Source organism: Meriones unguiculatus, chromosome 4, assembly GCF_030254825.1.
Source record: "Meriones unguiculatus strain TT.TT164.6M chromosome 4, Bangor_MerUng_6.1, whole genome shotgun sequence".
Taxonomy (NCBI): Eukaryota; Metazoa; Chordata; class Mammalia; order Rodentia; family Muridae; genus Meriones; species Meriones unguiculatus.
In genome coordinates, this window is record NC_083352.1 from 18,767,533 (window position 1) to 18,788,924 (window position 21,392).

Genomic DNA, 21,392 nt, shown 5'->3' on the forward strand with positions numbered 1-21,392 from the left:
ACTGAGTTAAACAACGTGGATCTTTAGCAAGTGTCCAACCCATGACGTGCTAGTCAGATGCTTCTGAGCCCAGCAGTCACTTAGCAGCAGTCCATAAGGTGGACAGAAACATGACCTCAGTGGGCTCAGTGGGTGTTTACAAGAATCAGAATCCAAGAGCTGGAGGCGGGGGGGGGGGTAAATGGGGAAGGCTTCAAGACAGCGAGAGGCACCCTTCCCTGAGATTCCACACCAGCTGCCCTTCTCCAAATCCCCTGAAGAATGAAGACCAGCATGGTGCTCGCCGACATGGAGCAAGAACATGCCAAGTCCAGATTTGTCTCCTTGTCATCATGAATTTTAAAGCTCATGAAAACCAGTTTTCTTCTCTGGGTTGTTTGAGCTTATCTACCTGTCTCTCACACCTCGGAGGTAGCTTCCTTCTATAGTGCAACTTGCCTCAGCCACATTGGTTTTGACACTTGATATCTCAAACACGCTAGGAGGCCAAGAAAGGAAGTGACCCTGAGTACACTCTCAGCCTATCCCTCTGCCTCTGGGCATCTCAGCTATAGAAAACCAGTTTCTACACTTGGTGTGATGCTTAATTTTAATTGTCAACTTGATTGGATTAATAAATGCCTAGATCAGTAAAGCACACCTCTGGGTGTTTCCACTGACGGCGGGATCATGAGGACTCTGACCTAATCAACAAATTAATACCTGATGCATTCACAACGTAATGGCGTTATTGGGAAGTAGTGAAAGGGAGGAGAAGTCACGGCACAGTTGGATGAAGTAGATCAGTGCAGGGCTTTATCTTGCCCCGGCTTCTTCCTGTATGCTTGCTTTCTGTCCCCTGTGAGCCCAAAAGTAAACACTCCTTGACAATTGCTCCTGATGTCATGATGTTCTGCCCACGCACACAGGGCCAAACTGCCATGGATTTTACCCTCTGAGACAGCCAAAACAAACTCTTTCTCCTTAAGCTGTTCTCACGGGTGTTTCTGTCATCCGGACAAGAAAGGTAACTAAAGAAGTTCACACTGCCAGTGGGGACACAGCCCACCTGGAGTGAAACCCCATCCAAAAATACCTTTCTATATATCCTACCCTCAACCTTGTAAAACCTCCTTTGGGGCTCAGCAGGTAAAGGCATTTGCTGCCCAGCCTGCCGACCTGGGTTCAATTCCCAGGACCCACACAATAGAAGGAGCAAACCTATTCGTGTAAATTGTCTTCTGGCCTGTGCATGCACAAATACACACAGACAGACATGCATGCAGGCATACAGGCATGCAGGCAGACACACACACATGCACGCACACACACAAATAAATGCAATGCAAAACTTTATAAAAACACATATTTAAAGCCCTTTTAAACGGAAACAAACAAAATGAGAAGTATAAAGAGGAGTTAAAAATACAAAAGAGATATATTGGAAAGAGGCTATAAAATATATACACAAAGGGTATACACAAAGAATATATACAAAGAGGTAGAGAAGCCAGGCTAACTCCTGGCCAGCTACAACCTACCAACCCAAACTGTTGCTTTCACGGGTAGGAATGGCTTTCTATCCAAGGTGAGAGCCCATCTGTTGACACCTGTGCTAGAAGACTCTGTGATTGGGAGACAGGCCTGGACAAATGTCAAGAGCTCCACCCCAGCTCTGGAAACAGACGGCTTGGAACAGAGGACAAGTCACCTGAGCTCTCTGGCTTCTTCACTCAGCTGGGAGATAGGGAGTAATCGAGTGCCTACCTGTGGAGTTGCTATGATTGGGTGTCTACCTACGGAGCTGCCATGAAGATTGTCAAAGCTACCGTGTGAAGAGATCTGACAAGGCCCTGGCACACCCTTAACTGTTCCATAGTTATCTACTAGTTCATTTGTTTTGGTTTGTTTTAAATTAGTATAGCAAGTAATTGATTGCATTATGGCATTTGAATATTTTTCCATTGCTCCTCCTCTTCTTCCCCATTTCCCTTCCTCCCCCACCCCTTGTTCCTGTCCATGCCCAGTTTTCTCCTTTTCCTTTTTACACCACTTCTCTTATTACTCTCTTGCCTTCCTTAGCATGTCTTTAGCCTCCCATGGTCCTTTTCTAGTTTCATGACCTAGAGCCACACGTACATGCACAGAGACAAAAATGACAATCTGTTTTTCAAAGGACCTGGGTTCAATTCCAAGCACAAACATGGCAGCTCAACTGCCTGTGTAACTCTAGTTCCAAGGGGTCTGACACCAGTACACATAAAATAAAATTAAATAATATTTTTTAAAAAAATGAAAAGCTCATATCTGTAGTGAGAGACAATATTTTGTTTTATTTTGGAAGTGGTAAGCTAGCTTTTTTTTTTCAAGTTCATGTTCATACTCTGAAATTTTCATTAGACTAAAGAGTTATTAACCACCACACCCTACTTTTGTCACATATCCAATTGTATGGACACTTTCTTCACTGGTAGAAAACACGCATACTAGGGAGGAATACATAGATCAAGATACACTAATGTATGAAAAGGCCATAATGAGACCCAATGCTTTGCAAGCTAATTGTAAACATTCATTTATAAAAAGAAAAGCAAATACACTCTGAAACTTACATTATAAACTTGCTTATACAGAGATCTTTGTAAAATTATTTAATAAATTAATATACAAATATTGAAAAATACACAAAATCGAAAAATCTTTTACTGTCATTGCTACTCATGGCTCTTGCTTCCATTTTTATAATTTTTTTTCTTCTAGTCCTTTCTCTGTATGTTGATGGACATTTTGACCTAATAACCATTCAATGTGTAACCATTTTCCAAAACTATTCCATAGACCATTAATGTCCATGGTGGCTAAAGAGACATCTCAGAAATTAAGAGCACTGTCTGCTCTTAGAGCAGAGCAGTGTTCAATTCCCGGTACCCACATGGCAGCTTACAACTTTCGGTTACTCCAATTCTGGGAGCTCTGACATCCTCTTATGGCCTCCACAGACACTGAATGCATGTTGTACACACATCGAATGCAGACAAAACACTCATATACATCAAATGAAAATAAAGAATCTTTTAAAAGAATGTTAGTGCACAAGGATGGCTATAGATGTTGAGGATTAAGATCTCCAGGTGACGGCTAATAGATTAAACCACAGAACTTAGCAGAACTTATTGGTACTGACAGCACGGGAAGCTCTTCAAGAAACTAGATGTTTCCCACACTGGACAAACACACACTTAGAAAAATATTGATTGTTTGGTGTGTGTGTGCGCTCTCGTGTTTTTAAGTCAATGTATGCATGAGTCAGGGTCTCACTCTGTAGCCTTGGCTAGCCTGGAATTTGCTATGTAGGCCAGGCTGGCCTCAACCTCAAAGATCTACCTGCCTCTGCCCCCCACCCCTTGCCCCTAAAGTGCTGTCATGTGCCACCATGCCTGACTTACGATTTCAAATTCTTCTTTGGAGTATTTCTACGCTTTCATAAAATTATTTCCTATCCTTTTAAATTGCTTCGTAATAAGAAGACATGTCCTAGATTCCTTAACCATTCTGTCTGCACTCAGTTAACTTCAACCTTATGATAATAAAAAAAACGAAACTTCACTGACCTTTCACCTTGCAGGTTGATAGAAGTGAATTGTGCTCAGGCTCCAATGCTCAAAACAGTCTCCGACGCAGAATTACTGGGCTGAAGGGCAGGAATGTTGAAGTTCATCATACACAGTGCCAATTTGTTTTTCAACAGGTCTGTATCCATTTTCACTCTCCATCAGCTTGTGACAAGTGTCCAACCAGATCGAGGCGAAGGGCCAAAAGGCTAAAAGTGGGACCGCTGACGGCTTCTTTCAGCAGCCTTCATTAGCACACCTCCAGTGACATTCAGGGCAATACTGGGTCCGGTGCCAGCCCCTCTGCTCTCTCCCTCCTTCATCTCCCTCCTCCAGCTCATGAAGCACAGACTCCTAGGGAGCTCAGGTTTATCTCATATTCCTGATAGCATCATGGAGCAAAGCCCAACCAGCATTCCATTTGCTACCAGAAACGTGAAGGCCTGAAAATGTTTAACAGTCAGAAACTCCAAGGAAGAAGCCCATGATTTGTAGCGCTTGTCACTTGCTGGGGTATGAATACTCTCAGTTGGGGGTGGGTTTAAGTTAGCAGGTTGCCAATATAATGCCACTGAAGTTGGAGTTGGGAAGATAAACCCTGGATGCCACCGTCTGCTTCTTGGCATGACCGCAGTTTCTGGACACTGGATTTCTCTTCTCTCCTACCTACATAACTTCTCAAGCTTGTATGGAGTCTTCTCCTGATCTAACCATATGTAGGACCCAGTATAGCAGAGGCCTTTCCCAGTGCATAACCAGCTGAGCGCCAGTATCGTCCATACCCCTCCAATTCTAATGCTACAAGTGGTTGGCATCTGAGCCAGGTATTTGCAGGTTCTTGACCCCTTATCTAAAACATGGGCAACAAAGGCTCACGCCACTTTGCCAAAGTGAGCTAACTCTATCTAGAGCAAAGAGACAGCACAGGCTCTAGAGAGATAAGCTGTCAAGGTCCACAGTGGGCCATTCTAGTAAGCGCAAGAAGGGCCCCAGGCTACAAGCGGGGTCTTTTTTTATGAAATCTAAATGAAGGAGGGGCTTATTACTGAGGTGTGTAGTTTGGGTGGCTCTCTAGTTTTGATTTATATATTAGGAGATGTAATAATTTTTCCTACTGCTCATGTTCCTTCCCATAATGAATAAACATATAGGATGGTTAATAGGGGATTTCCCACAGAAGTTCATTTAAAGGACACACTTTGCCTTACTGTACATGCACCTAAAACCAGGTTAGGCTTGGTGTGCTTTTCTATTATTTTTCATCCCAGATACACCAAGAATATACTTAATAGTGTCTGTCTTAGTTTTATTGTTACTGGGGACAGAGAAATCTACTCTATTGTTCAGAAATGAGACACTGTGTGCAGCTCAATAAAGAAAAAGGTTCTGAGGTTGCTCCGTGCATTGTTTGGTGAGGGGTGTGTGTCTAGAATGTGTGGGTGAATAATTAGGCTGCCAAGAGCATCATTATAAGAGGGGTGTATGTATAACCAAAGCCAGACGGGGTCCCAGGCTAAACTATTTCCTCTGCTTACCTGCCTCACCAAGGTTTTTGCTTCACCCTTTGCTGAGGTCGGTGAGATTCAACTATCAGGTATCCTCCTTGTCAACCGATGTGTAACTCTGTGCCGTCAACTTAGGTTGATGTTGCTGAGCAGCTGCTCCCTCCCTCTCTGCTCTGGCTACAAAGCAAGACTGTCTTGACTCATGTACTTTCTCCCCTTAGGCATTTACCAGACTCCTGGCCTCATGTTTAGTCTCCAATTTCCCATCCAGTAAGTACCCCAATGGATCTAATAACAGGCACAATTTCCACATTAGTGAACCACGGTGGATGTGATCATGAAATCAATCCCTCCTGCTTTCCCCTTCCAAACCTTCCCCTAACCATCACTGAGAACTTACGGTTCCAAAACCCCACAAGTTAGCCCCGAGTGTGACCAGCCGTCCAATCCCAACACCAGATAACTGTTCCCCTCACTGTGTCCTCAGTACTCTGTTGGTCAGAGATCCTTAACCCTAGGCTCAAGGCTACCGGACCTTCATGCCAAGCTTGTCAACAGAATGTCTTGCTGTGTAGTCTAACCACCAGACTAGATAACCCATGACAGCCTTTTCCAAGAGGACACGTGGGAGTCTAAAGTCCCTTTGATGATGCAGCCACCACAAAGCTTTGTCACAAGGGACATGCACAATCTGTGTTTCTCAGGGTCAGGCGTCTCAACAGGAAACACTTGTACCCCTCCGGCATGCAGTCTGTCTTGGACGTGCTCCTCCGCCACGGCCTCCCACTCACTCTCTTTCCTAAAGTCAACACAGACAACCCCAGAGCCAAGTGTCAACATCTGCCAGGAAGACTGAACAGAAAAAAAAGGGGGGGGGGGACAAATGGGAAAACTTCACAAAGAAAGAGTATAGCAAAATGACAGTAGGCAATGGAAGGTTTGAGGGCAGGGTTGACAGGATGTTGCATGTTGTGTTTTCCAACATTTTGTGGGGAGCTGTAGACCCTAAAAAGTGATGGTTATCTACAACGGAAACAAATAGGTTACTTTCACGCTCTATACCAGGATCATGTTCCAGCCTAAATATACTATTACCCCATGTAAATGTGTATGAAATAGTTAACAGTGATATTCCTGAGCTGAAGCTAGGAGGATGCTTAACAGTGTTACAAAGAAGCATATGGATCCCCATATTTTTTACCATAGGCAATCTATTCTAAGCTTGGACTCAATCTGGAAATTGCTTTCCCCCAAATGAATTGAGCTCAAATGCTTTCACCCTCTCACACTGTGGGGCAAAATGATGGATCCAGGAGCAGCAGGCAGGGAGGAGGCGAGGAGGAGCATTCAAACAGAAAGCCCATATTAAGTAAAACTGGCAGTTTACACTTGGCCCGTCAAATTGGGAGCAAGCACCCCTCCTACAGAGCATCAGCAGCAAAGATAAAGTCAACTTTGAAGAACTAAATAAGGGAGTGATGAGGATCCTCATCCAAGGAGCACAGAATCTCAACCCAAACCAAGTACAGCTCACAAGCCATGGTGTCAATGGGCATCCACTCCCGAGGACCACATATTGAAGGTTTGGTACTCAGCTGGTAGTGTGAGATGCTGGAGGACCCAGCAAAAAGTCATGTCACTGGGGGAATGGATTTGAAGGTGATACTGGGACCCCAACCCATTTCTCTCTCTACTCTCTAACAACCATGCATGGTGCCAGTAATTTACCATTCACTCCCAGCTACTTCACCACAGACTCAAAGCAACCACAACAGCCAAAACACCAAAACAATGAGCCACAATAATCTTTCCCTTTTTAAAAAACTCACTTACCCAAGGCGTTTGTTACACTTACGGCATGTGAGCTAACATAGCGTAGGGAGAAAAGATATATAATCCAACAGAAGAAAAATACAAATTAAATCACCTTAACTCATCCCTTTCACCTGAATCCCAGCTACACATGGTTTGGTTAATTCTTTAATGAGGATGGATCATAATTAATATAGAACTACATAGTATAATTATTGCATATAATTATGCTTGAGTTAACAGCAGAGTAAATCACACATAGTTTTACACTACAGAGTGTGAATTTTCAGGTAATGTTTTTTGAGGGAGGGTGTTTCATAATAGCCTTCAATAAAGGACAGGCACCTCCAGGAATGTGTCCATCAGATGAATCCTTCTGGATATTTAAGGCTGTGATCCTCAGTTTACCCATGCTGGCAGTTGTATTACAAAATTCTGCCTGGCAGATGATCCCAGAAAAAGAGCAGCAAAAAGCAACACAAAAAAAGAGTTCCGGCTGGTCGAGAGCCTCCAGAGTCAAGGGTTAAGGCCACCTCACCATCCCCTGGTAAGGACTCTTATGTGAGCTCTGTTTCTGGGGGTCCTTGAATCCAGAGGCTGCTTGTCATTAACCTGTGTGTCTCTGGCCCCCTTTCTGGAACATCCCCTCCCACTCCTTTTGGTTCTCTGAGAATAGAATCAATCTGTGCTCCATGGATGACCATTAGGTTCATCAGAGGGTAGAATTACAGGCCTCCAGCTGCTCCAAAAATGCAAACAATATGAAGTTGATTAAATTTAAGGTAATACATGATATGGGTCGTGTTTTGTATGTACTCATATGGGTATGGGGAGGGGGCAGACAGACACGGGGTAGGTTAACAGTTAGGTTAACAAGTCTTCTATAGGAGAGTCCTAAAGTTTTGGGACTGAGAAGAGTTGGCCCTCCTCGGTCTTGCTTCCCTGTCTTGCCACTCATATTCTGTGTAGGTGTTTCCTACGTACGGCCTTTGGCACCACCTTGGACCAGTAGCTTCTTCTAGGCCCTGTTTCAACCCTGGTACTTCCTTCTTCTCAGTGCTATATATCCCAGAGAGGCTGACAGAAACCTCTCCAAGAATACAAAGCTTTCTCTCAGGTGAGAAGACACCATTAAAGCTAAATAATCAGGTAACCTTGGAGAAGCCTCTTCCCCTTCATTGACTCAATGGGTTCCTTCCATGGCTTCTCCACAATGCTCTCCAACTCCCCATCCACCAGACTCTTGAGCAAATGCCCTTCTTGCGGGGACTCACTCCCGTCTTGAGTTTCCCCACAGAATGGAGCCTGGATGGCCCAGCTTATAGCTCAGCTTCCCTAGCCCTGTCCAGCTCTTTGATACTTACCAATGACCCCAATGATGTGCTCTTGACCCTGCCCTTCCCCCCAGAATAGACCTCCTTAAAGAATTGCTCAGATCCCCTTATAGCTCTAGAGGGAGTGGAGGGTCCTCTCTTAGCATTCAAGCTCACACTAGGTTAGCAGATAGATCCAAACATGGCCACCAGGAGCCCTTGCATCAAAAAAAAGCAATCCACCCCCACCGCCAGTCTCCTGTCCCCCTCAGGCAGCTTTCAAAGGCCACCCCGAGTCAAAGTAAGTGACACTAAGACAAGAGAGTCTTCCCCCCCATCCGCTGCAGCCCCGCCTGCTCGCTGATAATAATGGGCCAAGACACTTTTATTATCATTATTAATTAGCACTTTCAAGCAATGGAATTAAATCAATATGGTGGACTGAAACTAATTTTAACAAGCCATTGAGATCAATCATTGGGACTTTTATCTACATAAATGCCACTAAACTCAGCTCGTTAGTGTAACATTAGCTGGAAAGAAAAAGAAGGGAGACTGGCGGGGTTTTAATTAGGGAGACATAAACTGAGCCACAATTTTTCTTCTTTGATTTGCTTTTAATCTCGTCTGCAGAGCTCTTCCAGTGCTGCTCTGGCTGATTTTCAGTCCCTGGCCACTGGAACAAGAAGGGGAGGAGATGGAGAAAGGAGATGTGAAGGGCAGGCAGCCAAGAACACTGCAGATGGCCCCTCTCCTGAGCCCACCCTGACATGCCAAGCCGTTACCCAGTGGCCTCTTGATCTCAGCTCTCTTGCTCTTCGTCATGCAACCAGGGTATGCTTTGCATTCACCTTCACTTATCACGTATCTGTTTCTGCATTATAAGAAAATAATGAGTGCATGCATATGGACTTACAAAAATAATCAGTGGATAGCAGATGAGCACTGACTACATGTCAGACACCCTACTCCTAAACTAACATTTAACAACAACAACGAAAATTAGCAATATATGACCTATATCCTCAAAGCCTGCATTTGTTCTTAGTTCTCCTCAGGGCCCCTGGAGAGCAAGGACGGGAATTTATTCTCTATGTGATCCTTTCCTGTCTATCTCTATTCTCTGCATCTATTCAGAACCTAGAAATGCTTGGTGTGAATGCTAATCACCATCACTCTAACAAAATACCTGAGATATTTAACTTATAAAGAGAAAAGGCTTGGGGTTGGAGAAATGGCTCAGCAGTTAAGAGCACGTCTGTTTTTCCTGAGGATCAGAGTTTGAGTCCCAGCACCCGCAACTGCCTGTAACTTTAGTGCCAAAGGATCTGACACCTTCTTCTGGCTGCCACAGGCACTTCCCTTATACACACATATACACACAAAGAGACAAACAATAAACACATAATGAAAAATATAAAAATAAATATTTAAGAAAAGGGTTTAGTTGGCTCAGAATTTTGGAGTTTCTTATCCAGGACCGATAAGCCCGATTGCGTGGGACCTGTGTGAGGCAGACCATCCTGGTAGAAATACATTGGGGAGCAAAGCCACTTACCTCATAGGCAGGATGCAAAAGAGAATGAAGATGGACACATGGTCCCCTTTGAGGGCGTGTTTCCAATGACGTACAGACTTTCTGGTAGGCTCTGCCTCTTGAAGATGCCATCATCCTTCAGGAGCAACATCGTGGCCACCAGCCCTTCAACTCACAGCCTGTGGGGACACCTGTTCAAACCACAGCAGGCAAGTAGCTAAGACTATTACCCGCATTTCATTTCTGCCAGTCTTCAGACAGGGACACCTCAAGTCTTCTCTAATTCTAAGGCACTTAAACAACCCTGGTGGGCTTGCCTTCACTGAGTCTCACACTTGTGTTCTAGCCTAGTCCCAGACAAACCATGGCTTCTTATTCTTCCAGGCCCAGTTCTAAGCCACCAGTGAAAAGCACTATCTGAGTTCCCCCAGACACTCCATTGTGTGTGTGTGTGTGGCGGCCATCACCATGGAGTCCTGCACCTCCCTGCTTGTTTGTATCTTCAACTAGCTGTAACCACTTTGAAGGTATGGACTAGACTCCAGTGACTTTACCATCCTCAACAGTGCCTGACACAGGACCGGAACTCTCCTCAGAGTTGTACACCCGTGTGCTACCGTGCACTGAGAAAAGCCACAGGCACTGAGTAGAGTGAGACCATAAGATACGCTGCCTGTGCTACAGGTGGTACAGCTGGAAAGAAAAAGCTGTCCAAGGTCACTGGAACCCAGATTATTCCATCAGGAGCCCCAGATACCAGACATGAGCTGCTGGACTTAGGGTTTGCCATTCTGGGTTTCAGTCTTGCTTTGGTATGATCTTTCCTTAGTATGTATGACCTATTCCTCCTTTTTGGATGGTAAATGTTTACTTTTGCCATTGTATGTTGGAAGTTTGTAAACTTGTATTTTCAATTTTATTATGTGACCACAATAATGAAATTGTCCAAGTTTCAGGACAGATACTTTTGAATAGTCTTGGGACTACTGAACATTATGAGATAAACATGAGAATTTAGATGCCATGCATGGAACCTTATAGTTTAAAGTGATATGTTCGGTTGTCACATGAACAAGGGTGAGCTTGTAGTGGCTACTCTTTTTTTAATTAATTAATTTATTTATTCAGTATACATCCTGAGCATAGCCCCTTCCCTCCTCTCCTCCCAGACCCACCATCCCTCCCTCTTTCCCTATCCTCTATTCTTCAGAAAAGAGGAGCCCCTCTTACCCACCCACTCCACATCATCAAGTTGCATCAGGACTGAGTTTGTCCTCTTCCCCTGTGGCCTGCTGAAGCAGCCCCACCGGGCAGGAGTGATCAAAAAGCAGGCAATAGCATCCATGTCAGAGACAGCCCCTGCTCCCCTTACTAAGAAATCCATATGAAGGCTCATCTGCTGCCCATCTGCTACACCTGTGTAGGGAGCCTAGTTCCAGGCTATGCATGATCCTTGGCGGGTGCTTCCATCTCTGAAATCCCCTTTGGGCCCTGGTTGGTTGGTTCTGTTAGTCTTCTTGTTGAGCTCCTATCACCTTCAGTACTTTCTATTTTTCACCAGACTTTTCCACATAACTCCCTAGGCTTTGCCCAATGTTTAGTTATTAGTTTCATCATCTTTTTCAATATGCTGCTGGGTGGAGTCTCTCAGAGGACAGACCTGGGAAGACGAGGGGTGGGGGAGAGACAAAGGACCTACAGAGAGAAGAGAAATCATGGGCCACTCTTAAGTCAACTTGACACGGGTTTGTATTCACCATCAAAACATATCCCTGAGTGTGCTTTGTATGTGGATGTCTAGAAAGGTTTAAGTGAGAAGAGAAGATCCTTCTTTAGCTTGGATCACACCATCCCATGGGCTGGAATCCTAAACTAAATGAAAAGAAGAGATCTGGCTGCATCTTCCCCCCACCCCCGCCTCTCTCTCACTCTCTCTGTCTCTTCCTGAATACAGCATGACCAGCTGCTTCCCCACCACAATGGACCATAGCCTCAACTGAGATCCAAAATGAACTCTTGCTTGCTTAAGTTGATTATGGTAAAGTATTTTGTCACAACAATAAGAGAAGTAACTAACACACCATCATTGCTGTAATTCTTCCGATGTTATCAGCGGGTATGCCCCGACATCATCCTCACCTAGGAAATGATTAGAATCTGGCCTTCGTACAAGAGATCCTCCATGGTCTAGTAACAATCTACTTTCAGATACTGTTCACAGTATAAATCAATACATTCTATAATTTCTATAGTGTGTATATGAGTCTCCCATAGGGTATCTTAGAGCAAACCAATGCCCGTATCCAGTTCATGCCCTGCAAATACCAGAGATCAAACTTAAGAGACAGAGGTCCTGGATCTCGGTAAGCATCCCAAGGCACCCCAGCTTAGGACATTATTTATGTAGTCAGCGGGGCTTTGTGAGTCCTGTGTACTTCAGCTTCGTTGTTTATCCTTTTGTAGTGATTTCCTTTTAAAAATCTCTAAGCTTTAGTTTGTTCATCTGTAAAATGGAGGCAAGGGTGATAGTAACTGCTGGAGTCCATGGGTGTCTGTAATGACTGGCTGAGTCTAGGGATGGGACAGGCATGGTCTTGCACACAGAGGTGCTAAGTAATCATTAACTCCAGGAGCTCTTATTATTCTACCTGACCATAGGAGAGCATTGCATATACATTATCTACTCCTGATGACTAAACATTCCCATCAAACAGGGAAGACTGGATACAAAGTCATTTCTTGAATGGTGGTTTGTACCAGCTGGAGGTGTAGGAGGTTGGAAGTAAATTGGTCAAAAGGCACAAAGTTTCAGTTAAACAAGGATGAAGTCTAGAGAGCTGTGTCACAGCATGGTGACAATAGTTGATTGCAGTGTATCCTGTTTGAAAGTGTCCTGGTATGGTAAGAGCTACACAAGTTGATGAGCATATTAATCAGTAATGGCTAATATTTACCAGTATCTACTCTAGTAATCATTTTGCAATATATACATATATTTAACATCACATTGTATTCCATAAATACCTACAACTCCATTTGCTGATTTTACATTCATGAAGCTAGAAAAAAAAATGAGGTCACTTTTTATTTTTATTTATGAGGTTAGACCTCAAACCCAGGGTGTCACCTATATTCCAGTAATAAATCACAATAAAACTTGATTATCTTTCATTACACATTAAGATATTTCGGGATTTTGGCCTTACGTTAGATTTCCTCCCATGCTCTGCCATCTGTGGTTCTATTAGTCATACAAATAAACTGCCCATGTTTTTTAATCCTTGAGTCATAAAACTAACCCATATGCTCTGTGGTGACTGCCCAGTATTGACTGTGGGACTGGAATTATCTACGTCTCGTGAGCCTTTCTCTGGGGAACCTTGTCCCAGGGAGATCCACTTTCTTAGTTAATCAGAGGAGGAAGTTTGTATTGTAGCAGACTATGTGCAGACATCAGAGATATCTTTGTCATTATGAGAGCTTATCTACTCTGTGTCATGAAGCAAGCTTCTAAGTCACAGCATCTTTAGAGTGGGGATTGCGTCATAATCCCCTCTCTCTCTACATGACTGTGCACTGTGAAGTGGTTTACACTGAATAGTTTCCATTCTGGAGGCCTGCTCTATCTGCATCTCCCTAAAGTCTGTGCTGAAGCCCACAGCCCTCAGCGGTGAGCGTCCTGAGAGAGCTAACCTGCACTCTCTCCCAGGGGTTCAGGCCAGCGACTCCTGTGCTCACCCAGCCTTGCTATATCTTCACTGAGAGACTAGACATCTCTGGTCCTTTAAAAACATCCGACACCAAATTAATCACCATCCTCACGTCTCACTGTCTCCATGCCCTCACCCCGAACAGTCTCAATTTCCTGGGATCTGACAATGAGTCCACCCTCTCAAGGGCCTCTGGCCTCAAGGCCCTGCGGCTCCTTTTCAAGCTGCTTCCCTGTGATTCTGCAGACTCAGACAAATATGCATATTCCATTAATGAAATGCTCCATTATAAGGCTTTAATTTTTCCCCCAAATGCCTGCAGTGAACACACACTTCCCTGTTAGTTTAAACAAACCCTGGCATTTTAAGCCATCCCACAACCAGACAACCTAGTCATGCTTCCGTGTCACCCCTGCCCAAGGGAATTCCCACACCAGGGGATTCCCTATTGCCAACTTTCTGCTCCGTGCCACCACACTCACACCCACATTTCGAAGACTGTGTTCATTCCATCCCTCTTTATATTTCTAAAGCAAATTCTATGGCTCCTGAAAGAACAGAAACAAAACAATTTTTCAGGTATGGGTCATGGAGCTCAGTGACAGAATGCTAGCCTGGTATGCCTGAGGAATGGGTTCACCTCTCAGTGATACAAACAGACACACACACACACACACACACACACACACACACACACATACACACAGACTTTTCTAAGTTTACTCAACAACGCATGTCTCAGTGCTGTGATATGCTTCCAGGTAGGGTGGATTCAGTCCTACTTGCTCCTGCTCCTTTGGTGCTCAGCATGAGAGACAACCTGTCTCACAGCTAGCCAGTGGGCTTCCTTTAAGCAACAAGGAGCCCCTGTGTCTCTTTCTTAGTGGCACTCCCTCATAAAATGCCAGCTAACATGCACCGAAGAAAGTCTAGCCTGAGATCAGGGCCCACTCCTTGTGCAACAGACTCTTGAGGAGTCTAGAAGCTTCCAGGCTCTGCTTCCTGGTCTTTTGGTGGAATCTTGCCTCACATCTCTTTCCTACTTACCTACTTTTTTCTTTCCCTCTTAGTTTGTTGCTTTTTTTTTTTTTAACTTTTAAGCCAAGAACATGTGGCCAAGACTCAGGGCAAGTCAAATCCATAATCAACAAGAGTTATGAATCAGAACACATCAGGGACCTTGAAAATTGCTCCCAAACCTGTGAATGTCAAAGCTGAAATGAATTAAATCAGGTTCTTGCCGCTCACAGGCAGCCCTCTCCACAGTCAAAACACCAAGTTTCAACCCTCAGTACGCTGTTCTTCTCATGGCCACATTTGCTCACTGGTATTTCTCAATAGGCTTACAAATCTCTTCCCTCCTGAGTCCTCATAATGGAGTCCATGATAAAGTATCAAGTGTTAACGTGGGAGGCTTAGGGACATAGGTCGCTTGGTAGAATGCTCGTCTAGCATGCATGAGGCCTTGGATTTGATCCCTACCACACACACACAAAAACTGGGTTAGGCACTGTGTGTCTGTAATCACAACAGCACCTGGGAGCTGGAGGAAGGATCAGAAGTTCAAGGACACCCTCAGCTATATAGAGAGTTCACAGGCAGCCTGGGATACAGGAGAACATGAAAGAAGAAAGAAAGAAAGAAAGAAAGAAAGAAAGAAAGAAAGAAAGAAGAAGAAGAAGAAGAAGAAGAAGAAAGAGAGAGAGAGAGAAAGAAAGAAAGAAAGAAAGAAAGAAAGAAAGAAGAAAGAGAGAGAGGGGGGGAGAAAGAGGGAGGGAGGGAGGAAGGAAGGAAAGAAGGAAAGAAGGAAGGAAGGAAAAAGGGAAGGAAGGAAGGTAAGAAAGGAAAGCAAGAAAGAAAGGACGGAAGGAGAAAAAGGAAAAAGGGCTGAGCATAAAGTTGAGGTAGAGAAAACAGTCAGAAAGTGCTTTGCAAAACCTAGGAATAAATGTTTGAATCATCCCTATGCTAAAAACAGATGCCCTTATTAGTCTGTTTTGCTAATAGACAGCTGCAAACTGAAAGGTGTTCATTTATTCAGTAATCAAATAGATATCGAGTGTCTACTGTGTGTCAGACTTTGTCCTTGGCACTTAGGGAAATAGCAGTGCACAAGGCAGGTAGATAAAAGCCTGGCCCTGCGAGGGCTTACATTACTCATTGACAAGGAAGTAAATAGGTCAAGTGTGTTTTACATCAAAGGGAGATCTATGCTATGGTGAAGGGTACAGAGGGGAGGACATTAGAAGTGTCAGAGCTTAGGGTAGACAGGGAAGTCCACAGCTGAGCACAGCCACCCTGTGAATAAAAGCAGGGATACAGAAAGAATAAAGATGAATGCAAGGCAATTTGCCTGTAGCTCCTGGGTAGCCCTCCAGGCCTGATTCCTTCAGATTTTCTGTGAACCAAGAAGATAACAACAGAGAACTGGCAAGAGTTCCTCTAAGGTGCAGAAGTCACATGGCTGGCATAACCTGGCATGAGCAAGCTGAAATCAAAGCTGGCAAGTCTTGTCTTGCAAGAGATAAACAGTAGGAATGAAGGCCTCGGGAACCAACTGTCCACTTTCACAGCGGTCTTTCTAATTCCTTTGATCATTTCTCCCCCCTGTAGATATTACACGCTACATCCATACCAGTGTTTGTGTGTGCATGGGTGTGTTCAGGTCCTCAGGAACCATCCACCTTGTGTTTTGAGACCCGGAGTTTGCTAGGCTGGCCGGCCAGTGAGCGCCAGGGCTCTGCCTACCTCCCTTAGTCCAGAGTTTGAATTAGAAAAGCACACCACCAAGTCCAGCTTTTTGCTTCAGTTCTGGGACTTGAACTCAGGTCCTCATGCTTTCACGGAAAGCGCTTTACCAACTGGGCTGCTGCCCCAGCCATACACACCAGTGATTGACAGAATCATTGACACAGCCACACTTCCCTGCTGGTTTTGATAGCACGGAGGCAAGTCTTAGAGCTTCAAGCACTGTCACAAGTGAAATGACTCTGTCAAGGCCAAAGACACTGGTTGGAAAGTTAGGGAGAAAGCTACCAGAACATGGGTAGTATAAGGCTCTACACCTAAAAGAAAAAGAAAACATGCCCATCAAAGTTTCTAGGCATTCTGGGAAAGTCAGGTGTCCCTAGAATTCAGGTAGATCATGTGACGCCATTTAGGAACGGTCTAACCATTAATAGGTGCTGACCGTAGAATCTCACTTCTCACCATCCTCTGAGTCCACATGTGCCTCTTATATTTTCTAAGGGTAAAGCATGAGCTTAGGTCAAGTATTAAGGTCATAGGGTGGAGTCCTAGACTTATGAGGGATGAGAAACTTTTAAACCTTTTCTTCTTGTTCTTATTTTCTTACAGTATGCTCTCACTGACTTCCCACATATCCCAAGGGAAAGATATGGTTTCTCAAAAATATTATTTTGCTAGGCATGTTTTATGAGGTCTGGAGCTCCAGCAGAGGACATCACACTGTTTGCTAAGTACCCCTCTGTCTCCGTCTATTGTTTCCTCTACCAGACACATACAACTCTGTCATCTCAAGAAACGCTCTCCTGCCGTACCATGTTGAGCAAATTGGAATATTCATTCTCTAGTACTTCACTGCTCTACTCAATAAAGGCTGGGCCTAAGATGGTTGTAGAGTTGGAGCCACTGAGTCTGTGTTATAGATCATGAGAAGAAAAGGTGGCAAGAATGGAAGGTGAGTCAGGTTCTTCCAAGGAGCCTGACCAGAGGGATCTGAAGAAATGACTCCATTATGCATTCAAGCAAGAGACCCTGCCTCAGAGTATAATGTGGAGAGAGATTAAGGAAGACACCTAATGGCAACATCAGGTACAGGCACTCATGCTCAAGTGCTCACAGGCATGCATGCACACATACCACAAAAGGTGGAGAAGGAGGAGCCACCGCCAGTTCATATGCTCTGCTTTATACATTCACTTATATCTCACTGACTAGAAACAGAATGCAGTTACCATGCCATGCTTTGCTCCAAGAGAGACAGAAAACTTTGCCCTCTCAAAAATGAAACCCTAACCTGGAAATGAGCATGTTGAGTGAAAGAAGTTGGACTCTGAAGGACAAATACTACGTTTTTCTCTCATAAGCAGACCTCAAATTTAAGTAGGTACCAGAATGTTTATGTCATAAAACTAGAAAAATGATAGTGAGTGGGTAAGAAGAGACCCTAGGGAGGTGGAAACAGAGAGGACAGCTGAATATGTTTCCCCCATATGTTGCTCTCTGTCTTTGTTTACAGAACCACCTCTGTGCTGCAGTACATGCTAGTCATTTATGATTACTTTTTATTAAATTTTTATTTTTTAATATTAATTACAGTTTATTCACCTTGTATCCCAGCTGTAGCCACCTCCCTCATTCCCTCCCAAACCCACCCTCTTTCCCTCATCTCCTCCCATGTCCCTCTCCAAGTCCACTGATAGGGGAGGTACTCCTCCCCTTCCATCTGACCCTAGCTTATCAGGTCTCATCAAGACTGGCTGCATTGTCCTCCTCTGTGGTCTGGCAAGGGGGAGATGGTCAAAGAGCACCTGAGGTTCATGTCAGAGACAGTCCCTGTTCCCCTTACTAGGGTATGCACTTGGATACTGAGATGCCATGGGCTACATCTGAGCAGGGGTTCTAGGTTATATCCGTGAATGGTCCTTGGTTGGAGTATCAGTCTCAGAAAAGACCCTTGTGCCCAGATATTTTGGTTCTGTTGCTCTTTGTATGGAGCATCCAGGTCTTACTATCTCCCCCTGCTTTCATAAGATTCCCTCCACTCTGCCCAAAGTTTGGTTATGAGTCTCAACATCTGCTTTGATATACTGCTGGGTAGAGTCTTTCAGAGACTCTATGTAGCAGGCTCCTGTCCTGTTTCCTGTTTTCTTCTTCTTCCAATGTCCATCCCATTTGTCTTTCTGAATGAGGATTGATCATCTTACCCAGGGTCCTCCTTCTTAGCTTCTTTAGGTGTACAGATTTTAGTATGTTTATCCTATATTATATGTCTAGTATCCACTTATAAGTGAGTATATACCATGTGTGTCTTTTTGCTTCTGGGATACCTCACTCAGGATGATCTTTTCTCGATCCTAACATTTGCCTGCAAATTTCATGAGTTCTTTGTTTTTAATTGTTGAATAGTATTCCATTGTGTAAATGTACCACAATTTCTGTATCTATTTCTCCGTTGAAGAACATCTGGGTTGTTTCCAGGTTCTGGCTATTACGAATAAAGCTGCTATGAACATGGTTGAACAAATGTCCTTGTTGTGTACTTGAGCACATTTTGGATATACACCTAGGAGTGGTATAGCCGCATCTTGAGGAAGCACTATTTCCTCTTCTTTATTCTCTGCTTTTATTTGCTTCTTAAAATGTTCTCCCATTCTCTTCTCTCTACTGCCCATTTCAGCAATTACATCTGACTATTTGGAAATAATGCTTAGCCTCACTCCTCCTGTCCTCATGGGAAGCAGAGGGCAGAATATCTAGTAGCTGCACATCCTCATGTGCACACAGAAAGCCACCGTGACGCCTCAAGGATGCTGATGCTCCTATCACTACTGTAACTCGTTATCTTCCCCTTAATAAAAGGGAGGGCTCCCAGGGCTTCCTAAAGGCTGTAGTAAGCATGGGTTAAGTGTGAGAAAGGATAAGCAGTTTGCTAGTGATTATCTATTCTAAGATTCCTATCTCATCAGTCATTTGGAGTCAGTATTTTTCATTATAGCCTCACTGGATAGCTACTGTAGAGTCAAAGTTTCAATAAATAGCAAGTATTGGCAGAACCACCTCTAGTATCAGAAACATCATCTCTGTTGGTACAGGGACCAAATCAACAAAACTTCATCCCTTTTACATTCTGTCCTCATTTTTATACCTAAGGAATTAATCCCCACATGCATTTCACCTGATGCATGCTGATGTAAATGAACACTATCTTGCATTCGTTTTGGAATGTACAAGGTTTTCTAGATCAGATTAAAAAAGCTTGAGGAAATTGACATCCTTTATCCAGGCATCTTCACTGTGCAGTTATTATTACTGTCTCCAACAAAGCCCTAGAACATGGGGCTGCTCCTAAGAATAAGGGAGGCTTAGAGAGACTAGAGGGTTCATAATTTCAGTTTCAAAAGGCCAAGACAGAAACCTAGTATGACTGTCAACTTCAAATTATGTTATGATTCAGCAATCCACACAGTTAAAATCCAGGTCTAATTTTTCATCAAGATAAGCCCTATCCAACAGAAAAAAAGCATCTCAAACAGAAGTGTAATGTCTGGTTGAATCTGAGCTTGCCACTGTCCATTATAAATTCTCTGATGTAAATGGAAGCAGCCATTGCTCTCCACCACACTTGCAGGTGTTGTTATAATTACTGCCACATTATTCAACCGCAGTGTCCTCAGGCATTGGTTCCAAGTAACTACAGGTGACAGGTTATCCTATTCCTACTGCATGCAGTGGGTTAGTATGCAGCACCATTGCCAGCAGCAAGGAGTTCTGCATGAGGTTATGTGAGGAAGAAACTAAACCCAACCCAGACATGGGAATGATCTTTTTCCTGTGACTATTTTCATTACCAAGTATTCTCTCAGTGTCCAAGGCAGAAAAAGGACTTCACTGGGTATAGTAATAAGAAAACACTGAGGTGGGCAATGACTCTTGGAGTACAAGGAAGGAGTCTGGCTGTCATAAAGGCAATGACCAGGCACAGCAGCTACTATAGCTAGTGCTGGAAGGCAAAGAAACAGCTGACATTCTCCAACTGAGAAGCTTGGGAGTTCTAGGGATCTGAGTCTACATCACTGAGGAAAGAATAGGACTGGAGATCATGAGAATGGGAAAGCTGAAACTCAGACCTCAGAAGAGGTACGTTACACCTTTGAAGAGACAGGCACAGGCTGGTTCTAGGAAAGAATCCAAAGGGTAGAACTATTGCTGCCTCACAGGTGCAAGGTTCTCAGTGAGCACCGCCTTGTTATCTTTCACCTCTTATCTCCATGCATGGTCCTTGGTTGGAGTATCAGTCTCAGAAAAGACCCTGGGCCCAGATTTTTATTTCTGTTTCTCTCCTTGTGGAGCTCCTGTCCGCTCCAGGTCTTTCTATCTCCCCCTTCTTTCATAAGATTCCCTGCACTCTGCCCAAAGATTAGCTATGAGTCTCAGCATCTGCTTTGATAACTGGCTGGGTAGAGTTTTTCAGAGGCCCTCTGTGGTAGCTCCTGTCCTGTTCCCTGTTTTCTCCCTCTTCTGATGCCTGTCCCGTTTGCCTTTCTGAATGAGGATTAAGCATCTCACCTCTTTCTAAGGTCTTCCACCATATAGCCCACTAGGAAGCCGAAAACAAAAGAGACAAGCTGAGGAGTCCTGGAGCTGGCCTGACAGCAGAAAACAAGGATGCACTTGGAAATAAAAGGGAATAGCCTAATAAAGAGTATAAATGAATCCTGAAATTTAGAGGGGGAAAATATGGTATGTTCTGATCATTATATAAACTGAATCAGAAGTCAAAATCTTTCCCCAGTACTGTCTACAAGCCCAGATGACTCTACACTTGGATTTCATATGATGAAAGGAATATAATCATTCTAATTATATTCCTTCTCTTCCTCACTCACCTCTTGAACTGAGCATCAACTTTACTCAGAAAGGATACTACAAACAACACTATATTTCTACCTCTTTTCTAAACATTGATTAAAAAAAAAAACTAAATAGGCTTTAAGAAAGGGTGGTGGAGAAGGAAAGAGAACATCTATGATATGAAATGGAGAGGGGAATAATGAGAATGAAAAGGTATATGCAGAATCAGAGACAGGCAGTCAAGCTGCTGGTCAACCAAAACCAACTATGTGTGGAATGCCATGAAGGAACCCATTGCTTTGTATTCTAATTAAAATAAAATAAAACAA

At 43.9% G+C, this 21,392-nt stretch overlaps 1 long non-coding RNA gene across 1 annotated transcript in view; it reads right to left on the bottom strand.

Annotated features, from left to right (window-relative positions):
- Positions 1-8,627: 8,627 nt before the first annotated feature.
- LOC132653479 (uncharacterized) overlaps positions 8,628-21,392 on the bottom strand; it is a 53,021-nt gene continuing 40,256 nt past the window's right edge. Inside the window, exons 4-6 of the long non-coding RNA XR_009591208.1 lie at positions 9,779-9,948; positions 9,006-9,094; positions 8,628-8,896 (exon numbers count right to left, since the gene is read on the bottom strand). This is a non-coding gene — a long non-coding RNA (uncharacterized LOC132653479). The remainder of the gene's footprint in view (positions 8,897-9,005; positions 9,095-9,778; positions 9,949-21,392) is intronic.